We start from the raw sequence: 24,919 nt of genomic DNA, 5'->3' as shown, positions 1-24,919 counted from the left end.
AAGGCTTTCTTATCTCTCCTTGCTATTCTTTGGAACTCTGCATTCAAATGCTTTTCTTAGAGAAATATAAAAAGGAATTCCAAGAGAGATTAACATAAGTAGATATTCCCAAAATTCTTCAAAACCCTATTATAGTTTTTCACTGGAATCACATTGATCTATGTGAATCTAATATATTATTGTAACTCTCCACTGAGATCTTTACTATTGTTCAATAAAGTTTACAATTTTTTCACGGAGATCTAGTGTACTTTTGTTCATTTTATTTCTGTGTAATTTTACTCTTTTTGGTTGTAGTAAATAGCATGTTTTTAAACTTTTTCTTTTAATGTTAGAAGTTCAATTTATTTTTGTACATTGATTTTATAGTCAGTCTCCTTGCTAAACTCTCATGTTATTTTTAACAGCTTGCCTGTTAATTATTTTGAGTTTTCCATGCAGATAATCATGTCATCTACAAATGAGTGCAGTTTTATTTCTCCCTTTCAAATGCTTGTACTTGATGCTTCTTTTCTGTCCTTGCTGTGGGGACTCTGACCTCCACTACCATGTTAGATTCTCTTGGTCTAATTTTAAAGAAAATGTCTATATTACATTGGTAAGAATAATATTTGCTGCATATTTTTGATAGACACCCTTTATCAAGAAAATCCCATGGACAGAGGAGCCTTGTGGGCTACAGTCCATGGGATTGCAAAGAGTGATCAACTAATGACTGAGCAGCTAACACTATTTCACACTTTATCAAGTTAGGGAATCTTCCCTTTTTTTCCAATTTCATGAAGAGGGTTTTTTTGTCTCCCGTAATGTAGGTGAATGAGTCAAGTAAATTATTAAGAAATCTATTGAGATGACCATGTTTTTTTCTCCTTTAATCTGTTAATATGCTAAATGACACATACAGATTTTTCCCTCTAATGTTAAACCATACTCACATTGTTTCGGTACCCTTCTTAGTCCTGATGGATTTTTGTTTTTATATATTGCTGTATTCAGTTTACTAATGTTTTAAGATTTGATATTAATATTTATGAGTAAGAATGAATCACACTTCTATTTTATCTTTCTGCCTTTGTCTGGTTTGGATATTAAGATTTTGATATAGATGTACCTGCTAAGGTTGGGGCTATTTATTTTTTTCTATTCTCTGAAATAGTGTGTAAGTTTGAAATGATCTTTTTTTTTTTTTTTTTTTTTTTAGAAATGTCACAGGTCAGCTGTAAACTCTGCCAGAGCAGTGTTTTTTTATTTTTTAATGAAAAGGTTTCAACAAAGTATTTAACTCTTTAATGATTACAAGATTATTTTGGCTTTCAATTTGTTTGAGTCATTTCTGGTAAACCGTAATTTGTAGCAATTTGTGTATTTTACCTAAGTTTCCAAAATTTATTGGTATAAAGCTATTATAGTATTCTCTTACCTCCTTTAATCACTATTTGATTTTTTTTTCCTATTTGATTTTAAGGTGTGTACCTTTTAAAAAAACTCATAATATCACTTATATTTTTGCCTTTTCTCTTTAATTTTTAACTGATTAAACTTCCAGAAGTTCATCTGTTTTGTAGGTCTTTTAAAAGGAGGAATTTCAGGCTTTGTTGTTCCTAGCTACTAAATGTATACTCTCTATTTCATTTATTTCTGCTCTTTGTTATCTCATTCTTACTTTTTGTTTCTAAAGCTAATGTTCATTTTCTAACTCATTAAATCAGAAGGACGCCTAGGGCATCAGTTTTCAACTTCCCTCCTTTTCTAAGGTTCTTTTTCTCTAAATGTAATAAGCATTTAAGGTTATGTATCCTGTACATTTGATATGTTTAGTTTTTGTCCAGTTAGGATTATTTCATTTATGTTTCATGAGTTATTCAACGATCTTTTTCCTTTAAATTTCCAAACGTATAGTCATTAAAAAATTTACCTTCTAGCTATTGACTTTTATTTATATGTCAGAAGATGTGCTCTGTAAGATAATTCTCTGAAATTTATTGACAATTTGTGATTAAAAACATGATGAATTTTTAAAAATGACTAATCACTTGAGAAGAATGCATATTGTCTAATTACTGGATTCCAGTTCAATCAACCAAATGTACGTTAAAATTTATTCTGATTCTGAATTGATCCATTTCTACCTTTGGTTTCATTGAATTCTAATATATTTTGAACTCATGTTTTTACGGGCATAGAGGATTAACATTATTACATATATTTTTTCCTTTTATCTCCTTAGTTTGTCCTGATTGTTGGAAACTTTAGGCATGTCAATTCTCTAACACTTGTTTTTGTTTAAATTTCACTCATTTCTCTCACTCCCCAGACTCTACCTCATACAAGCACCAATCTGTTCTCTATATTTATGAGCTTGATTTTTTTTTTTTAGATTCCACCTTATCAGTGAGATCATACAGTATTTGTCCTTCTCTGACTCATTTCACTTAGCATTATGCCCTTCAGTTCCATCCATGTTGTCTCAAATGGCAAGACTCAATTCTTCTTTATGGTGGAGTAATATTCCATTGTATATATACACCACGTTTTCTTTACCCAGTCACCCACTGATGGATGATTAGGTTGCTTCCATCTTTTGGCTACTGTAACTAATGCTGCCGTGAACACAGGGGTGTATATATCTTTTCAAATGAATGTTATCACTTTCTCCAAATAAATACTCAATAGTGGAACTTCTGGATCATTTGGTAATTCTATTTTTAATTTTTTGAGGAACTTCCTTACTGTTTTCTGTAGTGGCTGCATCAATTTACACTCCTACCAACAGTGCACAAGGGTTACATTTTCCTCATGTTAGTCAACACTTTTTTTTGTCTCTGATGACAGCCATTCTAACAGGCATGAGGTGATATCTCATTGTGGTTTTGATTTGCATTTCTTTGTATATTAATGATGAAAAGTGAAAGTTAAGTCACTCAGTTGTGTCCAATTCTTTGCAACACCATGGACTGTAGCCCACCAGGCTCCTCTGTCCATGGGGATTCTCCAGGCAACAATACTGGTATGGGTTGCCATTTCCTTCTTCAGGGAATTTTCCTGACCCAGGACTTGAACCCAGGTCTCCCATGTTGCAGGCAGACTCTTTACCCTCTGCACCACCAGGGAAGTCCATATTAATGATGTTGAGCATCTTTTCATGTACTTGTTGGTCATCTCTATGTCTTCTTGGGAAAAATGTCTATTGATCTTCCAATTGATCTTCCTCTCAATTTTTACTTTTTAATTTTGAAAAATGTGTGCTATTGAGTTCTTGTACATTTGTCCCTTATCAGATGTAAGATTTGCAATAATTTTCTCCCATTCAGTAGGTTACATTTTTGTTTTGTTGATGGCTTGTTATGGTGAATAGAAGATTTTTAGTTTTATGTAGCTCCCCTTGTTTATTTTTGCTTTTGTTGTGCCGTTTTTAGTGTTAAATTCAACAAATCATTGCCAAGACCTAAGTCAAGGAGTTTATTGTCTAGGTTAACTTCTAGGAATTTTTATGGTGTTAAGTCTTACATTCAAGTATTTAATCTAACTTGAGTTAACTTTTGTGTATGGTGTAAGACAGCGGTCCAGTTTCATTCTTCTTCATGTGACTGTTCAATTTTTCCAGCACCATTTATTGAATAGACTGTCCTTACCCATTGTATATTCCTGGCTCCTTTGTTGTAAATTAATTGACCATACATGCATGGATTTATTTCTGGGACCTTTATTCTGTTCTATTGATCTCCACAGTTGTTTTTTGCTAATACCACATTGTTTTAATTACCACAGCTTTGTAACAGAGTTTGAAACCAGGGAGCATATTATATATCTTTCTAGTGAATTGAACCTTTCATTATTATGTAGTGACTATCTCTAGCCATGCCTTTCACACTAAAATTGATGCCCCAGCTTTTGTTTGGTGTTTGCCCAGCATAACTTTCTACTCTGCTTTTATTTTCAACTTTTTCAAGTCTTTATGTTTTCAGAGTGTCACTGATTGTAATTGCTAATGTATTTAGACTTGTTTCAACAGCCCTACACCTATTGCTTTCTGTTGGTCTCACTTGTTTCTATTTTTTAAAAAACTCTTTTTATCTTAAAAATTGATTGTTACAGTTCTTGTTTGGAACTATTTCTGCTTTCTCCCTTCTATTGGACTGGACATCATTTTCTTTCTTTTTTTTTTGCAGGCCTGAGTGGCTTGTTGGATTTTAATTCCCTAACCAGGGATCAAATCCTGGCGCTGGCAGTGAAGGTGCCAAGTCCTAACCACTGGACTTACAGGGAATTCCCCTTATACACTCTTTTCATACTCTTTTAATTTCCCTGGAAATTTTACTATACTATGCATACTGATAATCCCTGCTGTAGTCCTCCCCAGGCTTTCATGCTATTATTGTCTAATACTACACTCTTCCCATTTTCTTCAACCTCTGAAACTTTAAATAGTATCTATTATCACTACTACTAGAATGGTATTTTTATATAGATCTTATTGGATTTATTTTATTTGCCAATTTTTTTCACTAATCATTCCTTCTAGCATAATATATTTGCCTTTGAAATTATTTCCTTTTTTCCTGTCATTTTACTGATTTTTTTCTTAATCATTTCCTTTTAGAAGTTTCTTTAGTTTATGTCTGTTGGTGGTGAACTCTACCTTTAGTTTTCTACCTGATTTTTTTTAAGAACTTTGGCTTGAAAAAAAGTATTGTTAGGCACACAATTTTAGATTGACAAGTATTTTCTTTCAGCACTTTAAAGATACTCCACTGATTTCTAGCTTCCATTGTTTCTTCTGAGGGGTCTGTTGTCCCTTTCATTGTTTCTTTTCAGGTGATGTGTTTTTAGCCCTCCAGGCTGCTTTTAGTATCTTTTCTTGTCTTTGATATCTTACAGTTTTAACATACAATCTCAAGGTATGGATTTCTTTTTATTTTTCTTGCCTGTTATATTTTGTGCTTCTGCTATTTGTAGACTCTATTCTTCACCATTTCTGAAAAATTATCAGTTATTAGCTCTTCAAATATTGTCTGACCTTCATTTCCTCTATTTTCTCTGTGGGAGACTTTGATTAGTCTAACATTGTCCATTTAAGCCTCCAAATTGCTGCCTCTATTTCACGTTTTTTATGTATTTGTTTTTCTCATGTAGTCTGTCATATTAAAACATCTCATCTGATCCACCAACTCTCCCTTCAGATGTGTTCAAACATGCATAACCCATTCTGCCAACAATTTGTTTACTGACTATTTATTTACTTATATTTTTAATTTTTGGCTCTGTTGGGTCTTAATTGCTAGGTGGGCTTTTTCTCATTGTAGTAAGTGGGGGCTGCGCTCTAGTTGCAGTGCATGGGCTTCTCATCATGGTGGCTTCTCTCATTGCAGAGTATGGGCTTTAGGGTGTGTGGGCTTCAGTAACTGTGGTGCATGGGCTCAGCAGTTGTGGTTCCTGGGCTCTAAAGAACAGGCTCAATAGTTGTGGGACATGGGCTTAGCTGTTCCACAGCATGTGGGGTCTTCCTGGACCAGGGATCAAACCTGTGTTTCCTGCACTGGTAGTTGATTCTTTACCACTGAGCCACCCGGGTCTGTTGACTCTTAAAGTCCTCTTGTTTCCAACGTTCTATGCCTGGAAATTCCATGGACAAAGGAGCTTGGTGGGCTACAGTCTGTGGGGTTGCAAAGAGTCAAACACAACTGAGTGACTGAGCACACAATTATTTTATACGTAGACAATTTAATACAGGGAATTGGTTACATTGGTTTTTAGAAAGGACCAGAAAAACAAAGAATAAATGGCAGATCAAATAAAAAAGAAACAGGAGTAATAGCCAGAGCTCAGAAGCTATTAGCATTTCCTGTTTGGAGCCTGTAATCCTAGACTCACTGAGCTGCTGTTGCAGTCACTTTTGAGTCCACCAACTTGTATTACCTCAACTATGGCCAGAATTATCAAAAAACCACTTCCTCTTCCCAAAGTGCTAGGTTCCAGAATCACCTTTTCCCTATTGGCCAAATAGCTACTCTTTCTTTATAGTCTGCAACTGGTGCCTTTTATTGGAAGAATTTAATAAGAAACTTGTCAGGTGAACCAGGCGTATTCAACTCCTCACCCGATACAGTACAAAGGAGAGCATAGAATGTTGGAAACAAGAGTGGGCTGCCATTCCCTTCTCCAGGGGATCTTCTGCACCCAGGGACTGAACTCGCATCTCCTGTTCTCTTGAGTTGGCAGGAGATTTTTTTTTTTTTTTAACCACTCAGCCATCTGGGAAGCCCACAAAATAATTAGAATGGCTTTTATTTTCCTGACTAGATACTAATATACCTATCCATTGAGGATTTCTTTTTCACGTCAATGATTACATTTTCCACTTGTAAGTTCAATTCTGTAGGATTATTTTTTAAAAAGGATTTCAGATTTGCTTTCAATATTCTATACCTGATAATTTCAATATCTGCAGTCCTTAGGGTCTAAATTTGTAATCTGCCATTTCTACTGTAAAAATTAATAAACAGAAGCCTCAATTAAATGGAGCTAGGATACCAGAAGAGGGAGCTCTCATGCTCTGAGATGACAGCGGAATCCAAGAGAACTCTTCTTTCCTGGCAACAACTCCACCAATCATAAATTCTTAGTTTACTATAGCCCTCCTAATGTCCTTTCCCCCTCCACAGAGGGCTTAGTTTTCCTTCTCTTGCTTTGTGGAGACTTGCATGTGGCTCACCATGGTTGCAGAGTCCAAACTGCATTTCTCTGCTGATCTTAAATTAACATTTTTTTGTTTGTGTGGTTTTTTTTTTTTTCTGGAGAAACAACTGGCAGTCTTTTTTTTTTTTAGTTCAATACTGCTAAATCTCACTAATGGTGGGTTATTTCTTTATGTGTTTGCTGGACTTTGATTATGAACTCATATATGGTTGACATAATTTGAAACAAAACAGGAGGGGAAAAAAGCCCACTTGGGAGTTTTAAGTGAGCATAATCTCCTTCAGTTTCTTATCTTGTTGTTGGCCTAACAGGTTTCTTCCTGGATTAAGTGTTTTTCGGTTTCATTGGCCATTAAGGCAACATCCTTGTCTTGTATGTTTATTGGTCATGCTTCAGTTTCAGTTTCAGTCCAAGTTTTTGCTTTCCCTGCCTGTTGAAATTTTACTTCAACCTATGGAATCTAACAATGACACAATATTAAGTTTTATGCAAGATTTGGTTGTTTAGAAGTAAGACAGTCCTTCAGAGCAATCTGTAACACTGCTAAAAATGGATGTTTGTATTCTGATTTTCTACTTACTCCTCTATTTTCAAAATAGCATTATTTTTATAATAAAGACAATAGTTTCTAAAAAAAATTTAATGGTAATTCAGACTTGAGCAAGAATATATTACTTTTCTTCTTTCAATTAATATTATATTTTATTTCCAATTAAATATCTCTTTCATTTTAACCATAAATAATAAAATATGAATAGCAATTTCTTATTTAATTTAATTTTATATGATGTACCTTAATCTCTCCAAATTCTTTTTATTTCATATTTTATGTAAACTACTAATCTCACTAATATTAAAAATAGGAAGATGTAATCCACAAAATATTTGTTGCTTTCCAAATAGGTCAATGGATAGCAAAAAATTATATGTTTGTGATTGCCTAATTTCACATTTGTAAATAAGTACTTTTCCTATATATACTATTAAAATATATCTAAGCTATAACAAATTCTAAGTGAGTTTAATTATAATAATGGACACTTTGGAGATAATTCAGATAAAGCTAGCTAAAATTAATAAATAAAAATGTATTTTTTAGAATTAGTGGGTTATTTCAAGATGGAATGAGATAAACATTTCAATAATAGGAAAACCTTAAGTATTTCTGGTAAGGTGAAAAAAATCTTTTAACACAGCTGATGAGCTATTTATGATACAATATAAAAACTGAAATTATTCTGATAAAAAGTTGAATTATTTATTCTATTTTAGCAGCAATACAAAAAGAAATTTAATCATGCTCTCATAACTTGCAAAGCTATAACTTATTAAGCAGTAAAAGAAATGCTTAAAATAAGGAAATTACATGCTACTTTTCAATTCTGGAAAGGCATGCTCCTAAACTTTTAAAACAGGTTAGCAATTTTGGAGGTTAATTTGAAAAAGTAGCAATATGTTTCATGAAATTTATCAGGAAACCAAATGTCATTAAACTGACTTTTTTTTTACTTTTTATCTTTGCTTGAATAGTTAAGGATTAATATAAAAAACCATTTTTCTCATATAAACTTTTTTAAGGAGTGAAAATATACATAAAGTAATGAATACTGCAGTAAGCATGAAAAGAAAAAGGCAATTTATATGGCTTATCTATATTTCCTTGCATATGCTCTGAATTACAAAAGGGAATATACAAAGGCTTTTAAAGAGGGCTTCCAGGCTCAATAGCAAATCTTGACTACATAATAGCTAAACTCTGTATTCTGGGAACATTTTTTCAAGTAAATTTAATGTACTGACAAAATGGATACTTGTATTTCATTCATTCCCATGATAAACTTAAGAAATGTGTAGTCACTCAATTAACCAAACTTCTGGAGCACCAAGTTTAAATTGAAAATATGAACTAACTTTCCTTCTCCCTTCCTTCCTGGAGGTACCCACTGTCAAGAATACCCTTGAAGAAGGGAGAGGATGTAGAGTATTTACACTGTGCAGAAGAGACAGAAGACAAAGTAAAAGAGAAGTATTGGAGAAAGCTACACAGAAGAAAGAATTTCTTAATCTCCTTTCTAGATTGATGCAGTTTCTTACATTTTGATGAAAAGAATTTAGGGGAAGCAGTGAGAGACAAATAATTACAACATCAATGCTAAGACTGTAAGAAACCCAGAGTAGTCAAACGTGGCTCCTATTTATTTGTGTAAGCTAAGTAAAAACCACTAAGTAAAAACATGGTTGTATCACAGTGGATCCAACTGGCAGTGATTTTCTAGTACAAGTGACATCTGTCAATGTCCAAAGACATCTTAATTATCTTTATGGGTGTATATATGTATGTGCGCACGTGTGTTTGTGTGTGTGTACACATATATGCTATTTGTACCTATGCTACTTGGGTTATAGAAGGCACAGGAAAGCTCCCAACAACAAGAAATTATCCACTCCAAAATGTCAATAGTGCTGAGGATGAGAAATCTTGTCTTACAACCACAGATGTGCTCTTTTCCTTCATTCATGAATGAAGGATGGTTAGAGGAGTTAATATTTGGTGGGGGACTTCTCTGATGGCTCAATGTTTAAGGGACTTCTCCAGTGGCTCAGTCAGAAAAGAATCTGCCTGCACTGAAGGAGATCCAGGTTCAATCCCAGGGCTGGGAAGATCCCCTGGAGAAGGAAACAGCGGACCCACTCCAGTATTCTTGCACAGGAAATCCCCACGGACAGAGGAGCCTGGTGGGCTACAGTCCATGGGGTCGAACGAGTCAGACACAACCTAGCAACTAAACCACCACCAACAGTGGTTAAGAATCTGCCTTGCAATGCCAGGGACACAGGTTTGACCCCTGGTTAGGGACCTAAGAACCCACATGCCACAGAGCAACTAGAAGCTGGTGGACCACAACTACTGAGCCCCTGCATCACAACTAGAGAATCCATGTGCTGCCCCGAAAGATCCCACACGGCACAACAAAGATCTGGTATGCTACAACCAAGACCTGATGTGGCCTAATAAATAAATAAATATTTTAAAAATATCTGGTGGAAGTGATTTACTGGGAAAATAACTTATTGCTTATTGAAGGTAGAAATTGGGATACATTTTTACTACACAACGACAATGACCTATATCTGACCCCTAAAGATTATAAATGCTACAATGAAGATTTAAGATGAAAATTAATCTAGTTCACTGTCATCTATGGGCACTGGTCACCTTGGCTGCCAGAAAGTTTTGAACACTTTATCTCTGGCTAACTTTCTACAACATGATTCCAATCTTCTCAAGGCAGAGACTGGAAAACTAGTACTCTCAGACTGTCTTGTAGGTAGGCAAGTGTCTTTGGTCCCAGCAATCAAATTCAGAGTGTGATTTGAAATTGAGAGCAAACAGCCAGAGGATGCAACTCTTCTTGGAAAACTTGATTTGGCGGTGGAAACATGAGGTTCTTTGGGGATAATAGTGGTGTTTAGATGAATGCATCATAAGTGCTGGGAGCCACTGGAGTGTTTTCTTTTTTTTTTTGCTAGAGGAGCTCCTAGAAGATGCTTAGATAATGTTATATCTATTATCTGAAGATAATAAATATCTGAAGTTATAAACTTCAAAGCCAGCTCTCCGGTCCTAATGGAGTCTGTTAGCTACTTATTTAATTATAATTAAATTTATATAAATATAAAATGTCTACTTAATAATTATAATTAAATAATATAATTATTTTATATTATTTATTATATAATAAATATAACACATGTTATTATATAACATATATTTTATATTTATAATTTATATAATAACACAAATAATAATTAGAAATATATAAACAAAAATATAATTAAAAATTAATACCTTTTAATGTTTCCTTTAATGTGAAACTGGTCAGAAAGGATTACGTTACTAATATTTGTAATAAAGAGTCTTGACTGATACAAAAACACATGATTTAAAGATATTTCTTCCCTAAAATCTTGTTACTAATAAAGATTCAGCAACAGACCTGATTTGCTATTAAAACATGGTACTCTGAAGCTGGTGCTTATAGACTTTTTATTAATTACACTATGATACTTAAAAGACGCTTGCTCCTTGAAGAAAAACTATGACAAAGCTAGGCAGCATATTAAAAAGCAGAGACACCACTTTGCTGACAAAGTTCCATATAGTCAAAGTTATGGTTCTTCCAGGAGTCATGTACGGATGCGAGAGATGGACCATAAAGATGGCTGAGTGCTGAAGAATTGATGCTTTTGAGTTGTGGGCTGGAGAAGACTCTTGAGAGTCCCTTGGATAGCAAGGAGATCCAACCAGTCCATCCTAAAGGAGATCAGTCCTGAATATTCACTGGAAAGACTGATGCTGAAGCTGAAACTCAACTACTTTGGCTACCTGAAGTGAAGAGCAAACTCATTGGAAAAGACCCTGATGCCAGGAAAGATTGAGGGCAAAAAGAGAAGGGGATGACAAAGGATGAGATAGTTGGATGGCATCACTGACTTAATGGACATGAATCTGAGCGAACTCTAGGAGATCGTGAAGGACAAGGAAGCCTGGCGTGCTGCAGTTGGACATGACTGAGCAAATGAACAGCAACATTATACTTTGGAAACGATGCTAAAATAAAAGGCAAGGGCTGTGGCATTCAGGATCTATATTTAATATAATATTTGTATACCACAGGCACTAAATAATGTTAGCTAAGAAGTTAATTTGAATTCAAAATAAAATCATTATGCTGCAACAATGATCAAGTATTTAAAACAGTATTATTTTCTAATGTTAAGAAAAAAGCACATTTAGGAGTAAAAGAAAGAAATGCTCTTAAATATAAGTATAGTGACATGCATTTGTGATTGAAATGAGGCTAGATATGACCACTCAGGAGGACAATATAATCTGTGTTATTATTATTTTGTATCTGCTGCACCAATTTGCACATCTCTCTGAAAGATCATCTTCTTTTGTATCCCAGACTCTTGAGAGGAGGTACTCTGTCCTCCACACCTCAACCCCAGGGCAAGGGAGCAGACTGGTCACCCGCTGGTGCTCCTACTATGAGAAAACACTTCAACAGAAGATCAACAGGAGCCCTGGTTTCATTTTCTTCTCTTTAATGTCACTTATTTAAACTTTAGGTTACACTTAGAAGGTGTTCAATAAGCATCGGTTAACAAAGAAATTTATCGAGGTTAAAAAAGAAGTAAGGAACTAGGATTCCTTAAACCCATATCAAGAAATAATAGACCCTGGTATTATATTGCTTAGTGCTGCTCAAGGGTCTTTTACATTGTAAAAGACAGTATGATGACTGAAAATTGTTAAACACTACATATATATTCAGAATGGTTCTGCCCTCTATCTTTGCAATAAAGGAATACATGGGCATACACGTGTATGCACACATATACAAAGATACGTTTTTAGTCTGGAACAAGTAAACAGGCCTGTGTGCCATGTTCTAAGCTTTGCAACATTCTAGGTGTGGCAAATTGGCATCTGGTAAGTCACTCTGACCCTATCAGATATCTCAGTATATTATATTAGTAATCTCATCAGGTAAGCCTAGATTCAACATGTACAATGAATGCTCTGAAAAAGGAGAGTGTGGAGGAAAGACACAAAGCCTGTGTTACAGTATTAAGAATAATTCTAATTGGTAAATATGAAAAAAGGATTATAGTCACTTGATGTCTATCGAGTGTATTTTACTTGGTTCATGCTTTAATTGGGGATTTCTCAGTAAGTTTAATTGGTTTCAGAGTTTCCTAAAAAGTGGACTTGCAGGTAGACAGAAGCTTGTTCATTTTAAAATTTAAGCCAGGATGTCCCTGGTGGTCCAGTGGTTGAATCTGCCTGCCAATGCTGGGGACGTGGGTTCAATCCCTGACTTGGGAAGATTCCACATGCTGTGGCCGGAGAAAGTAAGTTCAACCCACAACTACTAAGCCTGCATGCTACAACCAGTGAAGCCTGTGTTGCCTAGAGCCCATGATTGACAACAAGAGAAGCCAGGGCAATGAGAAGCCAGTGAACGGGAAGGAAGAGTAGCCCCCACTTGCCAAAACTAGAGAAAGCCCATCAACAAAGACCAAGCACAGACAAAAATAAACAAACAAATAAAATTTAAGCTATTATCAACATTTATGTTATATCGATACCGTCAGTTTGAAATTTTCAAAATCCTAAAGGTTCCAGCATACTTTTACCCAGAAAGTTTTTAACAATAATTTATCAATTATTGAAAAGAATAGATGCAATATATGATAAGTGAAAGCAAAAACAGTATTTGTAAAACTTCTACTTTCAATAGCAAATACAGATGAACATGTTTTTATTTTGCCCCATATGAGACAGAAATCAATAAGACTCATTATTGTTCTAGTCATAATCTTGGTTATTCATTAGGTACTTCTCACTGTAATGAAATGGTATCATTGAACAAGAGGTATTATTCCCCAAATGACTGAGATCTACCAAGATCATGAGTGTAAGTAAAAAATAAATCTTCTCAAAGATATTCTCTCTGCTTCCTGAAAACTCTGTGTAGTTGAACTTATCACAAATTAGGCCTGCTTGCTTTCCTGTGATATTAGAGAACTAATTTGTCATTCTCCACTAAAGCCTTTTCTTAACAAAGTTAAAAGTTTATTTTGTAGCCATATCAACACATAATTCTTTTAAAAATTAGATGATTATATACAACTAAACTAGGGTTTATTCCAGTATGCAATTAAAGATAAGATATAGCTTTCCATTACACTAAAGAGAGCTAATTAGGACAACTGATCAAAGACTGTTAGTTTTCCTCAGTTACTGTGCAAGCAGAGTTAGTGAAGATCACAGACAGAATTGTAGAAAATAACAAAGACTGCCCAACATCCCAACTTCAAGTATAAGTGACTATCCATTAAGTCCTTCTGCGTGATATTTAACTATTAAACTCCTCAAACTTCTTCAGCCCACTACATTTTTTCCCATTTACCTTATTTCACTGAAACTCACGTCATCTTTGCTAACCTTTCCCACTTTCTTATCTTTCATCTTAAATTCTGTATTATCTTTTTCTTGTATTTGGAAGTTTCCCTCTCTGTTCAAGGTTGTTTCTTCAAATTTATTACTACTACTTTTCAGAAACACTACGTCACAATACTTTTCCTACTAGTGAGGGCTCACAGTGTAATCAAGATTTACTGTTCTTCACACATAAGGATGAAATGATCCAACAATCACTGGTAGGACATGAGTTTGAGTTGGGTTTACAGCAATAAAGGATGAATTTTTACTAATGAATACATAGTTTTCCATGGGTACCTCTGAAAGCCTATGATACATGTGAGTTTTGTGGTATGAAGTGGTGTAAACAAGCTAACCATAGAGAGTCCAATAAGCAGAAGGAATAAAACAAATGTTTTCCTAGGGAAAAATCCTCAATATTATTATTTAAGATATCTAATGCAGATGATAGATTGTATTTACTGTAACATTTAACATATCATAGACATTCAATAAATTGGTAATGTTAGTAAGACAAATGTTTATCTTGAAAAAGGCTGATGTGATATGAAATTCACTTCATATTTTACTAAGCCCATCTTTGGTAGTCAAAAATCACTGACTTTCACAACTACCAGTGTGGGTTAGGAGCTATTATTATATAACTACATAACACATTGTGCTTACTTTATCACTTTTATTATACACATTGTTATGGTTCAATCTGCTTGTCTGAAGCAACAAGAGAATGTGAACTATATCTCCTATGTCTGCAGTGTTAATCCAACTACAGAACCTGACACACATGTGCATGAATTATACTCAACAAATGAATGAATGCCAAAGCAGCTTTTCCAACTGCGCATTCAATCACTGACAATAAGGGTAAATTTAACGCATTGATTTTTTTAAATGGGAAGGCCATTAGATGTATAAAAGAATCACAACACTGGTATTATGGGGGAATATCACTTTTCTATTCTCAATTGAACTATTTCTTTGAACCCACCCAACCAGTGAGATCAGAGAACCAAAAATGGCTTTAACAGAAAGTAAGAGGATGATGAAACCATCTGAAGTTTATAGACCTCAACCTGAGATTCTACACCTTTCTTTCCCACTCTAAACTATGATTTTCTTACTAAAAGATCAGACAGTTTAGAGAAGCTTTAGCCAAATTTTGAAAATCTTGAAGTTCTGGAATTAACCTAGTATTTATAGCCTAGCTTCCTAGAGTATTTTTTTTTTCTCTCCATCTGGTAGCTGTTGATAGAGTATAACCTGATATCCAGATTAAAGAAACACAAGAAGAATGAGTTTCTCTTCTTTAATATATTACAATAAAATTCTGGCTTCAAATCTTGGTGTGAGACAGTTATTTTCTTGTTAAAAAAATCTGAATGAGAAAAAAAAGTAGGTCAACACTGGTGCTGAATCCCTCCTTATGTAGATAAGAGTGCCAAGATTTAATTCTCTAAATAATTTTACATGATGACATGGACAAATTTCTCAGAGAAGTTATATGGTTGTTAAAAGGGCAAGAATATTATCGACATATTTTATTCAATACATCTTGAATGTAAACTATAAAATTCTTGGTGGAATTAAAAAAAGATTCAACAGAAAAAAATAATTTGCTGAAAATTTTATACATTTACATTTCTTAGAAAGCTATTAAATTTTCTGTGAGGAAAAAAATCCTTCATCTCTCTTAATATTTATCATGTTAAGAATATTTTTTCCTGTGAGGTCCCTGGCAGTACAGAGGTTAAGTCTTTGTGCTTCCACAGCAAGGGGACATGGGTTCAATCCCTGGTCAGGAACTAACATTCCACATGTTGCATGGTATGGCCAGAAAAAAAAAAATCATTACAGAGAAGCATCAAAATAATTTAAAAATCCTGCTTAAAACATATTCATATATTCACATATAATTTGGTCCCTCTTAGTTAATCTCTCTTAAACATTTGTTTTTGGTTTAGACTCTTGGATTTAAGAATTAGACCAGCTGTTTTCTGAATCTATTATAGTCTTTGTCTTCTGATTATCTATTAAATGGAAAATATCTTAAAAAAATTAAACCATAAAACAATTCAGTCCTCTGGATTTTACTCTGACTTTCCAACTCTGATGTCAGCCAAAAAGTTGCATTTAACTTCTGAAAAAAACTCCCAATATTGATTTGTGTATAAAGACTATCTAGCTTATGGATCCTGGAGGAGGCAATGGCAACTCACTACAGTACTCTTGCCTGGAAAATCCCATGGATGGAGGAGCCTGGTAGGCTGCAGTCCATGAGGTCGTTAAGAGTCAGACACAACTGAAGCGACTTAGCAGCAGCAGCAGCAGCAGCATCAGTTCAGTTCAGTCACGTCCAAGTCTTTGCGACCTCATGGACTGTAGCCTGCCAGACTCCTCAGTCCATGGAGTTCTCCAGGCAAGAATACTGGAATGTGTAGCCATTTCTTCTCCAAGGGATCTTCCTAACCCAGCGATTGAACCTGGGTCTCCTGTATGGCAGGCGGATTCTTTACTTGTCTGCGCCACCAGGGAAGACTCTTTAGTGTCCTTTAAAATGTATCTTCTATTTGGCCTTTCTTTGTTTTTCCTGATCTGGACATTTGTGAAGAATTCAGTTCAGTCGCTCAGTCGTGTCCGAATCTTAGTGACCCCACAGACTGCAGCACATCAGGCCTCCCTGTCCATCACCAACTCCCGGAGCTTACCCAAACTCATGTCCATTGAGTCAGTGGTGCCATCCAGCCATCTCATCCTCTGTCGTTCCCTTCTCCTCTCACCTTCAATCTTTCCCAGCATCAGGGTCTTTTCCAATGAGCCAGCTCTTTGCATCAGGTCAAAGTATTGGAGTTTCAGCTTCAACATCAGTCCTTCCAATGAATATTCAGGACTGATCTCCTTTAGGATGGACTGGTTGGATCTCCTTGCAGTACAAGGGACTCTCAAGAGTCTTCTCCAACACCACAGTTCAAAAGCATCAATTCTTTGGCACTCAGCTTCCTTTACAGTCCAAATCTCCCATCCATACATGACTATTGGAAAAACCATAGCTTTGACTAGATGGACCTTTGTTGGCAAAGTAATGTCTTTGCTTTTTGATATGCTGTCTAGGGTGGTCATAACTTTTCTTCCAAGGAGCAAGTGTCTTTTAATTTCATGGCTGCAGTCACCATCTGCAGTGATTATGGAGCCCCCAAAAGTAAAGTCTCTCACTGTTCTCTCATCTATTTGCCATGAAGTGATGGGACCAGATGCCATGATCCTAGTTTTCTGAGTGTTGAGTTTCAAGCCAACTTTTTCACTCTCCTCTCTCACTTTCATCAAGAGGCTCTTTAGTTCTTCTTTGCTTTCTGCCATAAGGATAGTGTCATCTGCGTATCTCAGGTTATTGATATTTCTTCTGGCAATCTTGATTCCAGCTTGTGCTTCATCCAGCCCAGCATTTCTCATGATGTACTCTGCATATAAGTTAAATAAGCAAGGTGACAATAAACAGCCTTGACGTACTCCTTTCTCTATTTGGAACCAGTCTGTTGTTCCATGTCCAGTTTTAACCGTTGCTTCCTGACCTGCATACAGCTTTCTCAAGAGGCAGGTCAGGTGGTCTGGTATTCCCATCTCTTTCAGAATTTTCCAGTTTGTTGTGGTCCATACAGTCAAAGGCTTTGGCATAGTCAGTAAAGCAGAAATAGATGATTTTCTGGAACTCTCATGCTTTTTCAATGATCCAATGGATATTGGCAATTTGATCTCTGGTTCCTCTGCTTTTTCTAAATCCAGCTTGAACATCTGGAAGTTCTCAGTTCATGTACTGTTGATGCCTGGCTTAGAGAATTTTGAGCATTACTTTGCTGGCGTGTGAGATGAGTGCAATTGTACGGTAGTGTGAACATTCTTTGGCATTGCCTTTCTTATGGATTGGAATGAAAACTGACCTTTTCCAGTCTTGTGGCCACTGCTGAGTTTTCCAGATTTGCTGGCATATTGAGTGCAGCACTTTCACAGCAATATCTTTTCCGATTTGAAATAGATCAACTGGAATTCCATCACCCTACACTAGCTTTGTTCGTAGTGATGCTTCCTAAGGCCCACTTGACTTCACATTCCAGGATATCTGGCTCAGGGTGAGTGATCACACCATTGTAGTTATCTGGGTCATGAAGATGTTTTTTATATAGTTCTTCTGTGTATTTCTTGCCACCTCTTCTTAATAGCTTCTGCTTCTTTTAGGTCCATACCATTTCTGTCCTTTATTGTGCCCATCTTTTCATGAAATGTTCCCTTGGTATCTCTAATTTTCTTGAAGAGATCTCTAGTCTTTCCCATTCTATTGTTTTCCTCTACTTCTTTGCACTGATCACTGAGGAAGGCTTTCTTATCCCTCCTTGCTCTACTCTGGAACTCTGTATTCTAATGGGAATATTTTTTCTTTTCTCCTCTGCCTCCACTTCTCTATTCACAGCTATTTGTAAGGCCTCTTCAGACAACCATTTTGCCTTTTTGCATTTCTTTTCCTTGCGGATAGTCTTGTTTCCTGCCTCCTGTACAATGTCACAAACCTCTGTCCATAGTTCTTCAGGCACTCTGTCTATCAGATCTAATCCCTTGAATCTGTTGAATCTATTTTGAAGAATGCAGGCCAGTTATTTTGTTAAATGTCCTTCATTTTTTCCCTGAATTTCCTCATGATTAGCTTTGTGTTATGCATTTTGGTGGGGATACTACAGAGGCAAAGTTGTGTGCTGTTCAAGTGCATTACATCAGGAGGCACATGAAATGTCACTATAATATAATATTGGTGGTGTTATATTTGATCAGTTTTTTAACGTGATATCCATCAGTTTCTCCACTGCCAAATTACTTTCCTTTGTTTCCTTTATAATTAAAAAGTTATACATGGGGAAAGATTTTGAAAATATTTTATGTATAATTTTACTCATTAATTTTAGCATACCACTGATGGTTTTCTAACTGCATTGTTTCTTGTTTTAGCTGTCATTCTAATTTAAGGAAAAGCTTTTGCTCATATTGTCCCAAATTTTGTCAGTGAGAATCTCTTCAAAAGGTCTCCTACCCCAAATAATTTTTGCAAGTAAATTTTCCTTAAGAAAACCTGAATCATTCTGTGTTCTACTCTACCACCAAAGAAATAAAATATCCTTCATTATTTTTGCTTTTTTATAACAGAAAGTTACTACAGTGTCACATTCTGAAATGTTTTAGAAGAATATGCAATGACACATGACACTAAATCAAGTGACATAACCCAACACTGCTCCTATTTTGGAAAAACTATTTCTTCTTTAGCTGTTATTTCCTTTGAGTCGTAACATGCAAATTTTTAAAGTAAAAACTAATATTTGCATGATTTAGAGTATTTTATCTAGAAACCATAAAGACCAATACTAGATAAAACTTAAAATTTTTTAACACTCTAAATACTCTAAAATCATGCATATATGATTTTTAATTAAATAGATTTAATTAAATGTGGAGTTGTTATAAGACAATTCTGCAACCTAAGATATTTTTCTTTGCTTATAAATATATAATCCTCTTTTTTTGTAAGGAGAAAAATATAGATAACTTAAAATCATTGAATATAACATTTCAGAATTACAAGAAATTTTGGAATATATTTAGTCCTGTATTTCCCAATCTATGTTTGGAGGATCACTTAAAATACAAGGTAACAGAGAAACTTTCAATACTATATCCATCTTTTGGAAATTCACATTAATATTGGATATAGAAGGAGCACAGAACTTAGAATTTTTTAGAAATTCATTTTTAACATCAAGCTGGGAAGTGGCAATCTCCTCGTTTTTCAGATAATGTCTATAATGTCTCATAGACAGCTGCTGGCAGATTCAGAACAGAAAGTACAAATCTCCTAGCTACTGGCCATTCTGTGTGTCTTGGTGAGACAAGATCACTTCAGGAGCCTTTTAGTTGGAGTCTTCTCCATAAGAAATTACTAATAGCACAATATAATTGTTGTGAAACATGATTTGGGGCTCTTATTAATGTCTAGTGACTGCTGCCCAAAATGTAGGATCAGTGGTTCTGTGTTGTGGAGTCTAGCTTATATAACTCAACAAACTAAGTGACCTTTAAAAATGAGTAGCTATGGTGATTTCCTATTTGTTTGACTATACAAATAATGTGAGCCCTTCCTATATCAAAGACTGGATCCTGTGCAAAGTTGAAACAGCTATGTTAGCAAATACTGACAAAATCATTCATTTATTCAGCATATACCTTACCTTTTAAAAATGGCTTTGCCAACAGTTTACTGAAGTACTCATAAAAAAGGCTAGTTAGTTTCCCAAACTGGTGTCCTGGAGAACATAGCACCAAAGGGTGGGGTTTGATGTGATGCAAAATAGTGTTCCAGGTCTAACAAGTTTAGCAAATCTTGGGTTTACAGATTTCTTTTTTCTTGGACTGCTAAGAAACTTTTACACGATAAGGTTAAGTGCATTGTGAAGCTTCAAGAAAGGAAAATATGAAGAACGTATGTGTGTGCGTATGTGTGTGTTTTAATTTTCCAGATTTATTTGACAACTGATATTTTTTCCCAGCCTTCATTATGCAGCTTTTAGAAGACTGTTCTATGAAAGAAAAATAATGGTTTGGAAAAAAGGAAGAGAAAATTTATCCAGGAGCTGAGACAAATCAGAGCTAGATGACTGTTAAATTAAGAGAAGTTTCTAGTCCAGATATGCTTCCTATCCCCACTTTCCAAAAAGGTATTAAAATGTTCTTGACCTTACTTTCTATTAGAGCCCTGGTTCTGGGCCACTCCCGTGTATTTGCTTATTGTTTATTTGTTTATTGCATCATATTCTGCCCAGCTTCTGCCTAACCTGGTGGTACTCCTTACTTATTTCTGCCTCTCCTTGTACTTCAGATTGGATTCTACACACCCCGTTTCCAGTTTACGGTCTTAGACTTCTCAATATGGATTCTGGTTATCTGCCCTGGTGCTTGGTAGCTTTCCCTGACTACATAAAGAAACCTATGAACTATTTTGGTAAGCTAATCTTTCTGTCATCAAGAAGACAAATAAAACTACATAGCTGATCTTTAGCACATCTGTGCTTTAATTTTCTTAGCTGAGAATTGTGATGTAATCAGTTATTCCTTCTTTTGTTCAATATTTTCACAATGAGTAAAGAGAAAACAAATCAGGTCCTTTCAGTACAAATATGACTTGAAAGTTAGTCACTGTTCAGATGATTTAACTCATTCAGTGCTTTCCTTTCCAGGTTTTATTTTTTACACAAAAGTATTAAAGGGTGAAACAGCTTTCCATGCCGGGAGAACATGGCTTCCTGAATGCAAAACCTGATTTCTTGGAAGAGGTGCTCTACATTAATCTGACAGATGATAAAATAACTTCTCTTAATGAGCCTAATTTTATACTGAAGATTCTAAATACTATTTCATTTTTCAATTAATTTAACAGAGTTCACCCAAAATTAGGAAATAGCAAAGGACTAACTGCACCATATTGGGTTGGATTTCAAAATAAGTAGATTACTCTTATTCCAAACACAAGGTAAATCACGGGGAAAAGATCCATAATGAGTCTTACCTAGCAGATTTAAAACTTTAAAATGAACAGTGATTATGTGTGTATTTTTAACTGGAATACAAATGCATTCTCTTTTATTACTTGAATATTTTAAAACAATATTTTAATGTCAGCTTTAGAAATGATTGTGCCGACTTTCAGAGACCTTTATAAAATACCAGCAATATGAAACAGCGTGCACCCTGTAATTCTAGCCCGTGGAAGCAGAATGTTGCCAAGGTTTCACAGTAAATATCAGCAATGCAGCACACTCCACTTCAGTTTCCAATATCTAGGTCACATGGACCACTCTGAATACTGTGAACAGAAAAAAAGCAAGCGGGAAGATTTTTGTAGCACTACCAAGAAATCATCACAACATTCAAATTATGAAAAAAAATAGTATCATATGGATTTAAAAATAATTCCCATGTAAAATAGAAGCTAGTGCCCTAAAAAATGAACTTCTGATCTATTATTTAAACTGAATAAAACCTTTGAGGAGTGTTATTTACTTAATAAATACCTTTTGTTTTTACTACTCCCTCAGTTGTGTGTGTGCATGTCCACACTGTATGTGTGTGTGTGTGTGTGTGTGTGTGTGTACGCATTGAACCCTGAGAAAGAGACAAGAACATGCTGAAAATTCCCACTTACAATAAAGGCAACAAATAGGTATTATAATGATATCTGAAATTATAATCTTTTTATTTATATACGGAAACATGAAAGGTGGACAATATATTTTAGTTATGAAAAACGCAGAGTGGTTTTGCAGTATCTTTAATCCATAATCACACAGTTGAAGATATCTGGAATCTGGAATCGTCTTTATTGTAATTTTTATTATTTTTCTTGAAATCTACTGAATTTATTAGTTTATGGATTTAAAATTCCCCCCTTTCCCTTTCCCAGGTTACGTGAAAGATAGGAAGCAAATGAGAGACCCTAATAGTCTATAATAAACCTCTGCCACCACTTATAATTTTTATACATGTGTAGTTCTTTTTAAGGGAGATTCAAATGAAAGCAACTTGTGTAGGTGCATTTTCCTTAATCTAGTCAATAAGACGAAAGAGAAATCACATGACAGCATAATAATTAAGATGGGAAATACTAAAAAAACTGCACTAGTCACTTTTAGTGACTAGAATTTATAGATATATAACTTTGATAAATAAATTATTCATAATATAAAGATTTAGCAATAATCAATGTATATTTCTTTAACAGCACGAATGCTTACTAGTGTTTTATAATTAAGTACACAAAAGAGCTGAAGAAAGCAGGAAGAACACTTTTTATATGTATTTATACATATATATATTCCATAAGTTAGCAACAGTCCCCTTTAAAGCACCAATATTTTCAGACAGATACAGATAGGGGATTTGGATTACCAAATTGATTCTAGTAATGGAGATATTCTAGAGAGGGTTTAAAAATGGGCTCACAGTACAAAGAAAAAAGGGGAAAATGAAATCATATATTTTATCTCATTTAATCATCATTGCCACTGTAAGAGATAGTATTTTGATTTTCACAGCTGTGTCATTTTAAAATCCTGCACATAAATGATTATAAGCTTCTAGAAGTCAAAGGCTGGTTTAGGACTCATTTATTGATATTCTATGTAAAATCACATTTATATTCTATTATAAGAGAGGCTGGTATTCAACAATAAATAGAAAGTACTGCTAGAGTAAGTAGAGATGCAACAATTTCTGAATAAATTGTTTTGGCATGGGGATAATATATAAATATAATCCCTTAATATTTTATGTTTGTATAATATGACAATAAATATGTTTAAATTAATATTTTCACTAAATATTGATCTATTTTTATATAAAAGTATACTATTTAGGTCATTATTTTAATAAATAATTTATTACCTATATCATGTACTAGGTGTTAGAAACATCACATAATTACTTCCAGGAAAACCTAGTCTGTTCATTTATGCTGCTATACTTCAAACTATAGCTAGAGTGACCTTTGTAAAATGACATTTGATCTGGTCATTTTTCTGCTTACAAACATTCAATGACTTCTAGCTCAAGATGAGAGATAGACCATACATGCTTCTACTTCTTTTAAGAACTACTAAAATGAAGAGTACAGGAATAAAAAGTAAGTGATACCATAAGGTATGCAGGACAGACCATCAACAGATGAGAGATTTCGGAAAATAAATGTGAGCAGGAAACCAGTGATAAAAATGATGTGAGGCACAGGAAGCCCAGCCTGTAGTAGACACGGAGTGGCAAAAGCTAAGATGGGACCCATCAATTTGCAGAACCTGGGAGAGGTTCAGAGGCTCACAGAGGCCCTGAGTGAGGTGGGCAGTAGTAAGAGATGGGGCTGAAAATGGGGGGATTAATTTAATGTTTGTACAAGGAACAGTTGGCATCCGCATCCACTGAAGCAGGGCACTACTAAAGAAAGAATCAAAGGGGAAAATCAATCCCAGAGCAAAGAACAGTTCTTATCTCTGACATTTAGGGACTCTGAATTGAAATTACTGGGTCCCTGGCCTTGTCACCCTAAACACCTGAAATCAGGAAAAGCTGCCTTTGTATGCAAAGCTCCCAATAGCCTGTTTATTTTCTCACTGCTATCTATGAACCCTTAACCAAGAATTGCCAGGTATTTAAAGGAAGCTTCCTGCATAAAATAGGCGGGGGTGGGGGGGGGGGAAGAAAACAGAAAAAAGAAGCTTAATTGTAGGAAATGGGTAACTTAAAGAAAAAAGATTAACTTTAAAAAGAACTCCAGCTAGTATCCTCAAGGACAGTGAGCAGACATTATATGCAAAATAATAAAAATGATGATTATAATAGTAATGATAATAGCAAATACATATAAGGCTTACTACATTCCAGATTTTATTCTTAACGTTTTATGTTTACAAACTCATTTAAACCTTAAAACTCTGAGATAGGTGGACTGTTACTATCTCCATTTCAGATTAGGATAGAAACAGAGAATTAAAATGCTCAAGGTCACAGAGTTACTAAGTGGGAGATGGGGATTCAAACTTGAGTCTCCCAAATCTGTGCTCTCATTCAGTATTCTCTTTATCACTGAACAAAGACAAACAAACAAAACTCCCAGAGACTATGAAAGACTCCTGGAAAATGAACACATAATTTTATATTTCAACATCCTCTGAAACTCTTTTTTTGGGGGGTTGGTTTTAGGAATTGAGAGCATTGCCTAGAAACATTTAAAAAGAAATAGAAAATATTATTGTAAAGAAGAGACATTAGATGTTCTGCTCATGTTGTCCACAGAATAACAAAAGTTACAGGAGGAAAGAAAAACAAGAAAAAGAAGGGAAGACACTACTAAAGAAATAGTAAAAGATGATTTTCTAGGGAGTAAACATCTCTGGTTTTTCCAGCGGTCATGTATGGATGTGAGAGTTGGACTATAAAGAAAGCTGAGCACCGAAGAATTGATGCTTCTGAACTGTGGTGTTGGGGAAGACTCTTGACAGTCCCTTGGACTGCAAGGAGATCCAACCAGTCCATCCTAAAGGAGATCAGTCCTGGGTGTTCATTGGAAGGACTGATGCTGAAGCTGAAACTCCAATACTTTGGCCACCTGATGTGAAGAGCTGACTCATTTGA

The 24,919-nt window shown here is 34.9% G+C and overlaps 1 protein-coding gene and 1 long non-coding RNA gene across 8 annotated transcripts in view; one reads left to right on the top strand and one right to left on the bottom strand.

Moving 5' to 3' along the window:
• Positions 1-8,736, top strand: part of LOC122453868 — a 45,954-nt gene extending 37,218 nt beyond the window's left edge. Inside the window, exon 3 of the long non-coding RNA XR_006273203.1 lies at positions 8,633-8,736. This is a non-coding gene — a long non-coding RNA (uncharacterized LOC122453868). The remainder of the gene's footprint in view (positions 1-8,632) is intronic.
• Positions 1-24,919, bottom strand: part of MBD5 (methyl-CpG binding domain protein 5) — a 195,255-nt gene that overhangs the window by 108,805 nt on the left and 61,531 nt on the right. The gene's annotated exons all lie outside the window — the stretch shown is intronic.

The sequence above is a fragment of the Cervus canadensis genome, chromosome 15, assembly GCF_019320065.1.
Source record: "Cervus canadensis isolate Bull #8, Minnesota chromosome 15, ASM1932006v1, whole genome shotgun sequence".
NCBI lineage: Eukaryota > Metazoa > Chordata > Mammalia > Artiodactyla > Cervidae > Cervus > Cervus canadensis.
Note: the sequence above shows the minus strand (reverse complement) of the source record. Positions and strands in the feature narration are given on the sequence as shown.